This window comes from Podarcis filfolensis (genome assembly GCF_964270895.1).
Source record: "Podarcis filfolensis genome assembly, chromosome: 14".
Lineage (NCBI taxonomy): Eukaryota > Metazoa > Chordata > Lepidosauria > Squamata > Lacertidae > Podarcis > Podarcis filfolensis.
In genome coordinates this window covers 23,953,777-23,967,469 of record NC_139616.1, presented here as the reverse complement: position 1 = coordinate 23,967,469, position 13,693 = coordinate 23,953,777, and positions in this window count along the sequence as shown.

The following is a 13,693-nucleotide window of genomic DNA, read 5'->3' as shown; positions in this document are numbered from 1 at the left end:
AAGATTCTTTGAGGCCATGTGCTTTAAATAGATGGTGTGTGCACCCCCATTTTTTGCTTTTCATGTCTTGGATTTATTTATTAAATTTATATCTCACATGTCTTCACATACATACACACTAACATTTTCACACTTTTCTAATCATAGCTAACATGCAATCACACAGATGATTTCTGGAATATACTTTGCATTCTCCATGTTGCAAAACAGATGCAAAAATCAATTCATCTACACATCAGACAGACACCATTTCTGTTGTCTTCTCAGCACCTATTGAAGAACTCCCTTTTCATCAAGATTTCTAACTGGAGATCTTTAAATCAGTCTGTATCTGTACTGGATTTGAAAATGGCTTTTTAATATATGGACTTGTTTTTCATTGTATTTCTTGTTGATGTTTTTACTGCAAAATCACTTCGAGATATTTTTATGGGAAGTGATTCATAAGTGGACAAACAAACAAATAAAATATCCCTTTCATAATTTATAGTAATCAAGATGTCTTTAGCTATATGTGTGTCTTAAATTCTATTTGTTTATGTGATTTAATTTAGGGGATCTATATCTTACTCCACAGTGGGCTGCCTCCCGGAGTGCCTAACTTGACATTTTAATTAGAGATAATTAAATGCAAAAAAGAGATTCATATCAAAACAGCATAAATCCATAGCTGCAGAAGAAACTTCTATCCAAATAAATGATACAAACCCAGCAATATTATTCTAGATGTACTTGTTAAGAGCTTTCTAGGTAAAATAACCATTAAATCAGAATCAAGGAATAGGTACTAGCTTCTAGACTTCTTGTAGTCTAGCTTTATCTAGCTGGACAACAATTCCCATCTGTCCTGATTTTTCTAGACTACTGACTATGCATGCACAAGCATTATTTCATCTTTAAAATTTCTTATTACATGTGTAGGAGCTTGAGGTGGCAACCCTCTGTGGTCCTGATGATATGTGTTTCAGTCCACGTACCACTTTGGAAAATATGAATTGGGTAGGTTTGCCACATCCCTAATATTGTGGTCTAAACCACTCAGCCTCTTGGGCTTGCTGATCAGAAGGTTGGTGGTTTGAATCCCTGCAACAGAGTGAGCTCCTGTTGCTCTGTTCCAGCTCCTGCCAACCTAGCAGTTCGAAAGCACACCACTGCAAGTAGATATATAGGTACCGCTGTGGCAGGAAGGTAATCGGCATTTCCGTGTGTTCAGGTTTCCATCACAGTGTTCTGTTGCACCAGAAGCAGTTTAGTTCTGCTGGCCACATGACCCGGAAAGCTGCCTGTGGACAAACGCCGGCTCCCTCGGCCTGAAAGCGAGATGAGTGCCTCAACCCCATAGTTGCCTTTGACTGGACTTAACCATCCAGGGGTCCTTTACCTTTCACCTTTTTTATTGCCACATGTACTGGCTCCACTTGAGACCTTCACATATTCCATGCAAAGGTCTAAAGTTCTTCTGATCCCATCTGGCTGAAGCCTCATCACAACTGGGAACAGTGCAACTGGGAACATGCAAAGGTCTGAAGTGGGAGTGTGTAGGGACAGTGGGACAGGCCTGGTGAACATGCACCTTTCCTAGTTTAAGCTCCATATGTTCACACATGCTTGACCAAGGCTATTCTCTGTGGATCCTTATGTAACAAACCAGGGGCTGCACCTCTCCTTGTTTCATTCACAAGTCCCCTACCTCACACCCCATCAACCACTCTCGCCAAAGCCACCCACCCCTCCCCTTATTCATTTTATTCATTTCATTAAAACTGTATACACTACTTGATTGTAAAAACAACAACAACAACATCATCAAAAGCTGTTTACAAAGAGAGGTCATCAAACTGCAGCAGCTCACCTGAGCTTCCCACTTTGGACAGCCCCTTGCTTCCCTCTGTCTTTGGTTCCCCCCTCCTCACACTCCTAAGCTGCTCCAATGTGAGAGCCCATCTGTCATCATACTGTAGTTTGCAGTGCCCCCTGTCAGTGGCCAAGCCAACTGCTGCGTGACGACAGCCTTTCAAGTTTATTGTATGTAAAATATGGCACCATGAGCTCACAAGAGAGGGAGGCGTCAGCAAGCTTGTGGGAACCTAAAGGTTTGCAAAAATAAATAAATAGAAGAAATCTTTTGCGGGTGGACCTAAGCAGGGGCACCACTATTAAAATAGTCTAACAATGACTGAGCATGTTCAGAAGGAATGGGATGTCGCTGACTAATAGAGTCAGGGAGGAGGCAACAGAGTGTCCTGGAAAGTAAAAACCAGCTGGAACCTTGAAATCGAGTCCTCCACACACTGCAATATTTAGTGGCATGTGATGTGTCTGTTTATCTTCTCCTTTGTTCTTGCCTGCAGTTGTATCCATCTGTTTCCCACCAGGTGGCAGGAAAGCCTGCAATATAGATGCTTCGAGATAAGAAGACAGACGGGCTTTATTACCTCTTGCAAGCAGATTTCGGGACCCTGGGATGCCATTGCGTGGTTCCCAAACTTTAGTAGTGTCTAAAATGGCCTGATTACATATTTTTATGAGGATGAGATGTAGTGATTGCGTGAACTGTACCGTTTCAAAGTACCCATGGCGGATCCCCCCCTTTCAACAAAACAATTTATTATACAATTAGTACACTTATATATCAGGGACGCGGGTGGTGCTGTGGTCTAAACCACAGAGTCTAGGGCTTGCCAATCAGAAGGTTGGCGGTTAGAACCCATGCGACAGGGTGAGCTACTGGTGCTCGGTCCCTGCTCCTGCCAACCTAGCAGTTCGAAAGTGCGTCAAAGTGCAAGTAGATAAATAGGTACTGCTCCGGCGGGAAGGTAAACGGCGTTTCCGTGCGCTGCTCTGGTTCACCAGAAGCGGCTTAGTCATGCTGGCCACATGACCCAGAAGCTGTCTGTGGACAAATGCCGGCTCCCTCGGCCAATAAAGCGAGATGAGCACCGCAACCCCAGAGTCGGTCACGACTGGACCTAGTGGTCAGAGGTCCCTCTACCTTTACTTTTACACTTATATACCATCTTTTTGCCAAACCATTCAAGGTGGCTCCTTCATCTTGGCAGGCCATTTTGACAGGTGGGCAGGACCTCCTACATGCCAATCAGCTGATGTCATAAGTAATGTCAGGGGACCCCAACTAAAAAAACACAGAAGCAACCCCTTTTGTGAGTGAAGCTTGAACTGCAGAGGAAGATCCTTTGCGTAGCCAGTTTCAATTTAACCTATGATGCAAAGGGAAATTTGAGATTACATCAAGTCCTGCTTTGGACAGGCATTCATTTTTGTGAAGATGAATGTTGGAAGGTTCAGGAAAGATGAAAGGAAGGATTTCTTTACAAAGTGCATAGTTAAATAATGGAATTCACTCCTGCAAGTTGTAGGCCACACTCACAGAATACACTTAAAAACACAGTGATACCATGTTAAACAGCCATGGCTTTCCCCCCAAAATTCCTGGGAAGTGTAATTTGGTAAAGGAGTTGAGCATTGTTAGGAGACTCCTGTTCCCCCCTAACAGAGCGACAATTCCCAGAGTTCCCTATGACGAAGCAATGATGGTCAAACCATTCTGGGAACTGTAGCTCAGTGAGGTGAACAGATAGACAACTCTCAGCACCATTAGCAAACTACAGCTCCCAGAATTCTTTGGGAGAAGCCATGGCTGTCTAAAGTAGTATCACAGTGCTTTAAATGGGGTCCCAGCACCGCAAGCCCTTGGACTATATGCAAGGAAGAAGGCAGGCAAGTGGGGGCTGGCCCAGGGCAAACTGAGGTTGGAGGGGGGGGGACAGAGCCCCATTTGCCCTTATGACCTTCCTCAAATGTATCTGCAAGAACCATAAAGCTGCACTATGACCCTGTGTCAGGCATGGGCACAGAGCAGAGCCTTCTTAAATCTACCACCTATGCATCAGGTATTTAAAAAACCATCATTGGCAAAAGCCTAAACCCAAACCTGTTTCTTCCTGTCTTTCTTTGTTTTGTTATTTCTCCCTCTTGGGGGGGGGGGGGAGGGGGGTGCTGTTGTTGTTGCTGCTGCTGCTCAGGATGCAGCGTCACTGAGTTCTCCTCCCCACCCCTGGACGCCCTTCTCTCTTGCGCCTTTCCTGCTGCTGCAAGTACATTTCCTTGGAGAAAGTCTATGGCAGACATCTGCACTGCAGCTATTCTGCTGATGATGACAGACTTTCTGGACTGGTCTCCGGACAAGCAAAGGAAATGGGAGGAAGGCAATCAGACTAATTGCTCCCCAAACTACGACTTATTATATTAATTCTAGGCCAGTGTTGGCAGACTGTGCATTAGGCGAGGTGAAGCCATTTGCTTCGGGCAGCAGCTCTGACCCTCTCCTCATCCCCAGAGCACTGCTGCCAGTCCCACCTGCAGCCAACACATCCCTGATGCCCTTGCCTTTGCATCACAGCAGCGGCACGGATGCAGCCGCAGGTGAGGTTACAGTTGTGGTGATGGGGCTGGCGGCAGCATGGGCACCATGATGGTGGGGGAGGAAAGGGGTGGGGACCCTGAGCTGGGAGCGGGGCATCATTGTGGGGGTGAAGGGTGGCATTGGGCCATTTTGCAAAATGTCTTGGGCCACCCCTGAGTATTGGGGGAAAGAAGGAAGACGTCGGTGTAATTAGTTGATTCAAATCTGCACACCTTTAAGATCCAAATTAACACATGCTGATCATTGGCAATGTGACCATCTGGAATACAGAGCTGTGACGCCAAGTCTTTTCACAGCTTTCCCCCTCTTTTCCTCTCCTTTACTCCGCCGCATCCTCCCCCAGCAGAAGTCATGAGTTTTAAATTTATGCTATGATTATTGCCTTACCTAATTCATGCAATGACATCGCACTCCATGGCCACATTCGTGCCTTACATCTAAAGCACTATGATACCAAATGGCTTCTCCCAAAGAATTCTGGGAGCTGTAGTATCTTCAGGGTGCTGAAGCTCCAATTCCCAGAGTTCCCTGTGAAGAGAGATTGACTGTTAAAGCACTCTGGAAATTGTAGCTCTGTGTAGGGAATAAGGGGTCTCCTAACAACTCCCAGTGCCCTTTACTAATTCCAGAATTCTTTGGGGTGAATGTGGCACATGACTCTTCACACTGCAAGCCTAAGGTCTCAATTTATATTTCATCAGTAGGAACCTAGGAAGCTGCTTTATACAGAGTCAGACCATTGGCTCACCTTCCTCAGTTACTGCTGTCTAGTAGCCCCTGCTCTACATGCAAAAGGTCCCAGGTTCAAATCCCCGACATCACCATGTAGGTCTGGGAGAACTGAAACCCTGGAGAGCTGCTGCCAGTAGTGCAGACAGTATTAACTGAGCTAGGTGAACCAATGGTTCGACACAGCTTCCTTTCTTCTTGTAGAAATGTCTGGCTGATGCCCAAAGCTGCCTGATGTCAACAGCCTCTCATGCGAAGGTACCGGCTCCTTACAGCTTCCAGGCTGAGAGGCAGGAATTGCACTATATTTAATGCATCACACGGCAGCAGCACGCTGCGATGTAAATGAGGACTCCAGCAGGGTCATGAAATATGCATTATTTGCGTGTTTTCTGATTCGTCCATTCACTCTAATTGACTCCCTTTCCAGCTGACGTACGGCAAACGCTGGTATGTCTCACTCGGCTGCAGCTGAATGCTGAACACTGATCTTTTTTGCCTTTCTTTTCTCTAGTCACACTTTCAAAGTCATGCTAAAATAACCAACAGGAATTCTTCCCACCTCTGATTATTTGTCCTCTTCTGAACAAGATTGAACACGACAATCATAATACTAGAAAGTGCTACTGCTAGAACTCAGGGGCATCCAGTGTCGGAAGGTTAATGGCAGATGAAAAGGAAGGACTTCTTTACATATGCAAAGTTCAACTATGGATTTAATGTTCACAAGAGGTAGGTCACATAGAGAGCTATGGTGCCACTTTAAACAGTCATGGCTGCCCCCAAAGAATTCTGGGAGCTGTAGTTTGTTAAGGGCGCTGAGAGTTGCTATTCCTCCCTCATAGACCTACAATTTCCAGAGCTCCCTGGAAAGAGGGATGTTAACCTACTCTGAAAATTGTAGCTCTGGAAAGACAAGAAGTCTCCTATCAATTATCAGCCCCCTTAACAAATGGCAGTTCTTGAAATTCCTTAGGGGAAGCCATGGCTGTTTAAGGTGAGTCCATTGTGCTTTAGATGTATGGTGGGAATGTGGCCATGGTGATGGTCACCAGTTTGGATGGCTTTAACAGAGAAATAAATAGATTCATGGAGGATAAGGCTATGAATACCTACTAGCTGTGGTCTCTCTGTTCTACCTCCTCTGTCAGAGGCAGTATGCCTTTGAAATACCAGTTGCTGGGGATCTCAAGTGAGGAGAGGTTCCACTTGCTGGTTTCCTACAGGTCTCTGGATGGCCACTGTGAGAACAGGGTGCTGGACTAGAGGGGCCTTTGGCCTGATCCAGCAAGGCTCTTCCAATGTTCATGCATACCAGGATGCAGATTCCACCCCTCTTCTGTCCCCCAAGCACTGTCCAATTTTGTGCTGAAAGGATCAAAGGATAGTTTCTTGTAAGAGAATCTGCTCCTAACCAGCACCGAGAGAGTTGGAAAAGAAATCCATGCCAGTGGCAAAACGTGGAAGGGGGCACAGGGTCAGTTGCCCCGGGTGCAAAATTGTTAGGTAAAGGTAAAGGGACCCCAACCACTAGGTCCAATCATGGCCGACTCTGGGGTTGTGGCGCTCATGTCGCATTATTGGCTGAGGGAGCCGGCGTACAGCTGCCAGGTCATGTGGCCAGCATGACTAAGCCGCTTCTGGTGAACCAGAGCAGCGCACGGAAACGCCGTTTACCTTCCCGCTGGAGTGGTACCTATCTATCTACTTGCACTTTGACATGCTTCCGAACTGCTAGGTTGGCAGGAGCAGGGACCGAGCAATGGGAGCTCATCCCATCGCAGGGATTTGAACCGCGACCTTCTGATCGGCAAGTCCTAGGCTCTGTGGTTTAATCCACAGCGCCACCCGCGTCCCGCAAAATTGTTAGGGGAGCAAAATTTCAACACCCGGTGCTGCCCCAATACAGCAGCACACTTCCGTCGCTAGGCTCTGTTGAATACAGCTTCTTCATGCAAACCAGGAAGTGACCTTTCCAGACAATGGAATGACTCTTCTTAACTCTGCCACTGCAATCTCCTGGCTGATGCGGACACTGGTAGGCAGTTGAATGTGCATGCATACTCCGCCCATTTCCCTCCTGCCCACTCCCTCCATGTGGCCCTTGGCACTGGCAACCCACGCTATGCCACTGATCTATGCTATGGGAAATCCTCAAGCAGGAACTGAGCACGGGACCACTCTCCCCTCCTGTGGGTTCCAGCAACCGGTATTCAGAAGCATTACTGCTTCCAGCTGTGGAGACAGAGCATCCAGTGCCCCCCAGATGCTGTTGGACTCCAACTCCCATCCCTGACTTTTGGCCGGGTTGGCTGAGTTGATGGGAATTGGACTCCAACAGCATTTGGAACAGCCCAGTGGTGCTGTTCTAGACTGATCATCCTCTGACTTATCCAACCTCCCAGCACACACACAGCATGGTGGATCAGGACCTTGGATTGTGCCTTAATAAATCTGGTCTGATTATTAAATCAGCATACACAATTTTATGCAGATCTATTTCCCTTCTTTTTTTTGGTGATGTGTTTTGTCTCTCGTTTCCCTCATCAGGCACCAGGTGTGGCCTCACTGCTATTGCTCTCCCCTCCCAGCCTTTTGTGCTGAAATGCAGGTGGAGGGGAAGGACTTGGATGCACAGCTTTGCAGCATCATCTGGAGAGAATGCGTAAGTAAGGAAGCATTGGGGCTCATTTGGAATTGCAGGCAGAGAAAGGGGAATAGAAAACCAACCCCAATCTATTCTCTTCTTATCCTAAGGCGACTGTCAGCTGAGTGGCATTATAATGGGGCACAGAGCCCGCCGTGGGGGCAAGCTCAGAGTCATTTAGCTAGTGTCAGGGAAATACTAATTGCGGGCGCCGTCACCTCGCTGCTCTGTGATTCACTCTGCATGCAGCAAATCTCACTCGCCCCAACAGCTATGATCCAAAGCATCATAGCTTGAGGAAATTTGGAGACTTGGGGAAAGGTGAACTGAACAGTCCTTGGTGGGCCAGCCAGCACTTAGGATGAGAGGTTCATAGGATGCTGTTCTATAGTGAGTCAGACTCATTTGTCCATCTAGCTTAGTATTTACACTACTCTTGGCTGTGAGCTCTGGAAGACCTGCTCCCTGCCTTGCAGGCCTTTCCCTACCCTGACTGACTCCAGCTACAAAAGCTGAGGCTGTTGAACAGACCCTTGGGCTGTTGCTGTTGGTTTTTTTGTATCTTTAGTTTTAGATCTTGTGATCTTTATGTGGAAATTGTTTGGTTTGATTGTACATTTTTTTATTTGTTTTTCATTGTTAAGGAGTACTTTTGTCATGTTGCAGTTATGGATATTTTTTCTTGTTGTAATCTGCCTTGTGCATGGTTTGAACTGTGGAAAGGTGACATTCAAATGTATGTATGTATGTATGTATGTATGGACTCTGACTAGCAGTGGCTCATTGGGATTTCAGGCAGGGTTCTCTTCAAGCCTACCTGGAGATGTCATTGGGGATTGGACCTGGGACCTCCTGCATGCAAAGAAGATGCTCTGGCTCTGGAGCCACGATGCTCCCCCTAAAAATAAACAAGATTCCAGTTTTCATTGTTCTGAGTAAAAGACTGATTTAAATAGTGCTTTTTGTGATGGTACCCAGTAGTAAGAAATGGCATCACACACACACACCCCTTTTACTTTTGCTCCCTGTGGCATTTTGTACTGGCAACCATGACACTTTTATGAAGTACTGCTATCTTCTACCCCCTAAAAAGAGAGAGCACATAATAGAAACATATTTGCAAAATAATTTCCCCAAATATAATGCATTTTTGAATGTTCTTTTCACAACCATATGGTTTTTTTTACGCATCCTGCACCCCAGTACATGCATTTTTGTGTAGATTACTTGCCTGAGGAATAGCCAATTTAAAAAAAAAAAAAATTGGAAGAAGTGTGAATTTTGAAAGGCAGATGTGTTTCAGTTTTCATATTGTTTTGGAAAGTGTCAAATCTTGGTGAAAAGCAGGGCTTTTTTTCAGCAAGAACTCTCCAGCACCTCTCAGTTGGGTGCCATTGCCATTCTAAGAGAACGAGGGAGGTGTTCATGGTGAGTTCTGGCACCTCTTTTTCTAGAAAAATGGCACTGGTGAAAAGTAAATACATTTTCTTCCCTTGAGCTTCTAGTTAATGCATGTGTTACTTTAAACCACAAGTGGGCACTGTTGGTCTAGTGAGCTAGCCACCCCCTGTTTGTAGCCTTAACTCAACCCTTAAAAGCTGAGCTATTTTGTGTTATTCTCCCCCAACATGCTGAGACAAGAAGTCTGTTATTTCTCTCATCTATATCTACTCATCCTGTAAATTGTTCCTGATATAAATCTGCTCCTCCATGAATAAAGCCTTTGAACTCCAGAAACTGTAAGTGATTACAGTAGTACCTCGGTTTTCGCATGTCTCCATTGACGAACATTTCGGTTTTCAAATGACGTAAACCTGGAAGGAAATGCTTCAGTTTTCGAATGCGCCTTGGAAGTTGAACTGGAAATGCAGCTTCTGTACTGAGTTTTCTGTTTTGAGGCTTCCGAACTGAGTTTTCGGTTTTCGAATGTTTCAGAACTTGAACGGTCTTCCTGAACGGATTACGTTCAAAAACTGAGGTACCACTGTATTCCAATCCAATTCACCTAAGTTGCAAGGTCTGCTAACACAAATTTGGTAGGTTCACCTTTAAATTTGAACTGATTTAAGTTTCTTTCCCATCTCTGATGATACTCTTGCGCTTTGGGCGAGTCCCAAGATTTCCACCTAGACATGAATGAAGGAGGTAGTATATAGCCAGCATTTTACTTCTTCATTCCCTGCTTCCTTGATCTCCCTTAAGCCTCCTGTATTGCTGCTTAACCTTGGCTTCCTTTATATATTATCTGTATCAGTGCTAACACAGCAATATGTCCTGGAGCAGATTTCAGCAAGGAAGGAGCGAGGCTCTGGATACCAGCCAGCAAAAGACGGATTTATTGCTGATGGGAATGGCCATCGTTGGATATGGGCTAGATTTTATGAAATGATAAATGCATCTGTGAAATGCATTATCTGTTCCCTTTGATGGTTATGTGAAATTGTGGAATGCAAGGCAACAGTATTCCCTAAATATGGGAAGTGGGTGTTCTCTTGCACCCTTCAGCTGATTTTCATAAGTACCCTATGGCCTTTTTAAAGGCTATCAGTTCCCCACTGCTGGTGTAGACAATACTGACCTTTATGGACCAATGGTCTGGCTCTGTATAAGGCAGCTTCCTGTGTCCCTATGAAACTAATGCACATTATGATGGGCAGTGGCAAGCACACAGGTCACATTTGTCACAGTCAGGACGCCTATGTCCTGGCCAGGCCTGCACCCAACCTTGTTTTTGTACAATCTTGTTTGTCCTCAGTAACCAAAATTATATTATCAACATATGCAAGCAGAAAAGTTGATTTCCTTCATTTGCAAGAAATTGTACAAAAAAGTGGCACTAATAAAGAAAAGTTCCAGACAACAGAAAGCAAGCTAAAAATGCTTTTGCAGTTCATCAAAACTATCCAGCAATATCAAGTTATAGGAAAACTGGTGCTGTTAACAGTAATCCTTCTAGTTGGTTAATTGGTTCAGCAACTTCCATGCATATGGTAAAGGTAAAGGGACCCCTGACCATTAGGTCCAGGCGTGGCCAACTCTGGGGCTGCAGCACTCATCTCACTTTATTGGCCGAGGGAGCTGGCGTACAGCTTCCGGGTCATGTGGCCAGCATGACTAAGCCGCTTCTGGCGAACCAGAGCAGTGCACGGAAACGCCGTTTACCTTCCCGCCGGAGTGGTACCTATTTATCTACTTGCACTTTGACATGCTTTCGAACTGCTAGGTTGGCAGGAGCAGGGACGGAGCAACGGGAGCTCACCTCATCGTGGGGATTCGAACCGACGACCTTCTGATTGGCAAGTCCTAGGCTCTGTGATTTAACCCACAGCACCACCTGCATCCCTTTTATGCATATGGTATGTGATGCTAATTATTTCCCCCAAGAGTTAAATGATAACTGTTATCTGGCGGGCAGACCAAAGCACTCGCCAGGAGAGCTATGAGATTCAGGTGAGAGTCAGATGCCTTGTCAATCCCAGCAGGTATATAAGAGGACGACTTGGCCCGTGGCCTGCCCAGGTCGCAAAAGGTTTACAAAATTCAGTTATTGCAAAAGTTTTTCAGTGTTAATTTTATGCATTTTTTAAAATGACCATGGTATTTAACAATAATATCTTACGTTATTTAAATGAGAAATTGTGAATTGCAGAATTTTAAATACCCATTACCATCCTTTGGTTCACTGAATTTTGTTTATAACACTCTTGTATTTTCTTCTAGTTGTGAGGGTGGGGAGTAGCCTTGGGCCTCTCTTCATCTAAATCCGGCCCTGCTTCCAGCCTGTGTTAGGTGGGTAGCTTTATAAAGTGTGGGGAGCTTCCCTCTCCTTTAAAGGCAGCCTTTTCCAACAGGGGGGGCCTCCAGATGTTCTGGACTACAATACCCATCAGCCCCAGACAGTTGCAGGCCAAAACATTTGGAAGGCACCAGGCTGGGGAAGGATGTGTTAAGTCATCAAATTGGTCTGGGTGGGCTCCAGCCTCTCCCTCTCCCTACCCCCCCCACAGTGCCTCTGTGCCTTACCATGTGTAAGAAAACAACATTAACATTAATTAACAAACTTCTTAATCACATTGAAACCAGCAACACAGGGGTAGAGAATGAAGACCTTAAAGGAGCAGCTGTCCAATTAGCAACGAGGCGTCTTTGATGTGCTCTGTCTGAGTTATTATACCACCGCTGCTGCTGTCATGAGCAATCCTCTAAAAGCTTTAAAACTGAAGCCAAGGGCTGGTTATTTGATTATCCTGATGAAATTCTGCACACTTCCCTCCCTCCTGTCTCAAGCCAATTCCTCTGTGTCAGCTCTGCAGCCTCCCCCCCCCCGCACCTCTCCCTTCTTTCCTTCTTGCTGTGGGGCCAAAACAGCAGGTCAGATCCTCCGCCTTCCTCTTCCCCTGCTGGGACACCCCCCCCAAGACTCGTCATTAACATGCAGCGCCAGGCAGGACTGCATCACGGTATGGAGTGGAGATTCCGATCCCGTGGTGCCTCCTGTTCCTTGAAATTCAGAATGTAAGCAGCAGGGATTGCTTCAGAAGCAACATTTAACTTCTCTTGCCAGGTAAGAAGTTTTTAAATCTGTCCACCCTATAATTCTTCTTTGCTATGGTACAGATGGACCAATCCTATTTCACAAGGTCTAACAGCAAAATGTTCAGTCTCCAAAATGCCCATTTATTTTGGGGGAGACCACCTTAAGCCTCCCTAAAACATGAATCCTCAACCTTTGCACCTGCAACACAAACTCCATCCCTTTCCCTGAATTGGCAGGAGACATTTCAGGGTGCTCTGTCTGTTGGTCCCCAGCTATGCTCATGATTTACCGCAACGCATTGTAGAAATGGAACTCTAAAATCAAAACGAGGGGGTGATCATCTGTGGCTTTTGCAGTCCAGCTGGATCAATGCTTTTCACAACCTCAAGGGACTTTAAACAACCATTTTGTTCAGATCAGGGTTGCCAAAAAACCCAATGTTTTAGACTGAAGTGGATTTGTCTTCTGCAGGTCTATGCATACAATGGGTTTGTGCAATTTAATGTTTGAAGTATTAGGGTGACTCTTGAAAGAGTTGATAGGGGAAACTGTTCTGGCAGACTGTGTGCAATTGGTGTGAAAATGTGTCAGGATGGGATATTGTTTAGGGGTTGTTGCTGGAGTCAAGCTTTATTGTGGAGGTGCATTATTTCTGCTCCATTATGCCATTATATTAATATTATCAATTATCAATGGATTCTCTAATTAAACGGTATGTCTATTAGTAGAAGATGTCTTCATTAGCCTATTATATAAATGTTGTCATATCTTGCAACTGTTTGTGGATCATGCAAGCTTTTTGATGTTGCAAACTGCCTGGAACATGGCTTAATATGGAAGGGCAGAATGCAAGTAAATGTTGATGATGGTGGTGATATGAGGCTTCTGCACATGTGTTCAGGTGCATTCTGCTCGGTTGTGTGCCAGCGGAGGTTGGTCTATCAGGGTGAATGTGTCACTGCTCACCAACCTCAGTCTAACCTCAGCCTGCTCCAGCCTGTGTTCTTTATTCCATCCAGTCACCCACCAGCAAGGAAGCAATTCACTGCTCCATCCAGGCCAAATTCCCACAAGGGATGGGGAAGAGATCTGATTCAGTTCCTATTTAAAGGCAAACCTACCTAAGCTGCACTTTCCAAAACAATACACAAAGCAAAACACAGCCATCCTTCGAAATTGGCACTTGTCTGAACTTTGCGACACAGTTTTTCAGTCAAGTAATGTGCATAAAAATGTATATACTGAAGTGGAGTGTGCATAGAAATGCATATATTTCTGAAAACAATAGAATACGAAATGTGTTAGATAAGGGAAAATTGCTTTGCAAAAATTTGTA